A 2,334-nucleotide genomic window follows, 5' to 3' on the forward strand; every position below is an offset into this window, starting at 1 on the left:
ATATATATATATATATATATATATATATATATATACGTAGCGAACTATTTAGTATCAAACTCTAGTAACATGACATGCAAATATGAAAATTGTATGGAGAAGTTTTGTGTACAAATATTTGTAGACGAAAGTTGCTACTTCGCTAAGTTATGTGGTAAACCACATTAATGTTTATATATATTTTAATAAAGTGAATCAATTCAACCGAAAACAAACAAGCTCCCTCGTTAATAAGATGATTCTGCAGATAATTCTTTATCAAAATAGTTTTTTCGAATCTCAAAGTAAAACACGTAACTAATATTTTTTACTAGAAAAAGATTTCAAAATTCGACTAAATACTGATTATATAACAATAAGCATTTCGTCTTTCAATCTTTCATTTTTGACTCATATATTTTCCTTCGTATTTCTTTTCAGTTGTTTTGTTTATCTACAAATCATCAATTTTACATCATTTATGTTTCCTCTCCAAACATTGTTAACTTCCCATCTTCTTTCTCTCCATCTACGCTGTTTGTTAGAACCACCCTCTTTTATATGTCCCACCTCTTTTATCGTAGTTTCTCCCACCTTCTGTAAAAGTTGCTCGCTAGCTAACTCAACATTCAGAAAGTTTTTAGAGAGATTATTAACAAACACTATTCTTTTTTTTATCTTCTTTACAGCTACCTAAATTTTATAGCAGACTATTTATGAAAGTGAATTATTTTTTAAGTATCTAAAAGACAAGCGACAATCTGTAAATGTCTTGCGTCCTGAACGCAATGCTTCAGTTTGTTGTTAAACAGTAAAGACAGCCCACTCAACTAGAATGAACCAATCGCAAGCACATATTCAGGTCGTAACGACATTTGAGGAGATTTCACGGGCTTTTTCTTTATGACACCGCGTATGAATGAATGAATGAACGTATAGTATAATTACAATGAAAATAGCCCTTTGTATTAAATGATATCATAAACAAGAAGAACGGCCGGTGTTAAACCATTTATTAGCGTTGACATATTTTATGTACGTAGTCGTTACGTTATTAAATGGAGGAAATTAGCTATTAATAACTGAGTAACCTTCGTGTAGCGTAATTTATTTTGTGTGGTGATAGTTCGCTTATTTAAATGATTTCGTGTTTTTATTTATTTCGATTATCGAAGCAGTCGTATTTAGCACTTTGAAATTTAGTTTCATGCTTAAACTTCGTGAAGACATGTGGGCTGGTTGTTGGGGTGTTTTGGCTCACGGTTGTTTTGTACAGGAATGAGTATTAAGAACTTGGGTTACGTTAAGTTTCGAGAGACTGGGGTTGGGAAGGTTGGACAAGAGACCTTATAAGCCATTCCCTCTGCGTCAGTTGAACAGTAATGGAACGCCGTCCCTCTGCGCACCTTCTATGACTAGTTAAGTCAAAGGTTCGATTCTCGGATCAGATGGCATATATGTCTTTGAGTAAGTCACTTCATTTCACGTTGTTCCAGTTTACTCAACATCAAGTATGACCCAGTCGCAGCAGTGAGTTAACCTGTGATGGACTAGTGTCCCGTCCAGGAGACATTCTTACAACTCCCAGACACTTAAACGCATTGGAACCTTTGATAAACTCCCAACCCAACCTGTTCTGAAAGAAATACGTATTTTTTTTTTAATGGAATTTTGTGAAGATACGTTTCCGAGAGTGTAAATTACGACTACGTTGATAACATTGAAAAGAACAAAAGGAAAATGTGAAGAAGTTACGGATTTTTCTCCTCTCTCTCTCCGACTTTGTTTCATCGTAACTTTCTTTAAAATGCATATTATCAGATGAGATTTAGCAGAAATATATTATCGAGAGTGTAGATGATGGTAATGTTGATGTTTTAAACACAGAAATCTGATAAATACGTAAAAATTTGCTGAAGTTACGGGCTTGAACGTGAGGTTAAAAAGCTCGCTTTGCAACTAAGTGATTTTGGGTTCAGTTCCACGGCGTAGCAACTTGGGCAAGAGTCTTCTACTCTAGCCCCGAGATAACCAATAGCTTGTGAGCGAATTTAGTAGCGTGTGAGTGTGTGCAATGCTTGTTTGTGTGTGTGTGTGTGTCTTTGTATTAGTTTCCATTCCTTCGCTTCACAAGCACTGTTGGTTTGTTGATGTCATTTCATAACTTAACAGGTTGGCTAAAATATCCGATTTTAGCAGGGATAAAAAACAGGATGTTAACTAGGGCCGATTTGATCGAATAAACACTTTCAAAGTGGTGCTTCTGTATAGCTGCAGTTGCAGCCCAATAACTGAAGCGAGTAAAAGATAACAGAGAGAGAGAGAGAGAGAGAGAGAGAGAGAGAGAGAGAGAGA

General features: G+C 35.3%; 1 protein-coding gene across 1 annotated transcript in view; it reads right to left on the minus strand.

Moving 5' to 3' along the window:
- Positions 1-2,334, minus strand: part of LOC106875377 (neuronal PAS domain-containing protein 3) — a 543,460-nt gene that overhangs the window by 143,391 nt on the left and 397,735 nt on the right. The gene's annotated exons all lie outside the window — the stretch shown is intronic.

This window comes from Octopus bimaculoides, chromosome 6, assembly GCF_001194135.2.
Source record: "Octopus bimaculoides isolate UCB-OBI-ISO-001 chromosome 6, ASM119413v2, whole genome shotgun sequence".
Taxonomy (NCBI): Eukaryota; Metazoa; Mollusca; class Cephalopoda; order Octopoda; family Octopodidae; genus Octopus; species Octopus bimaculoides.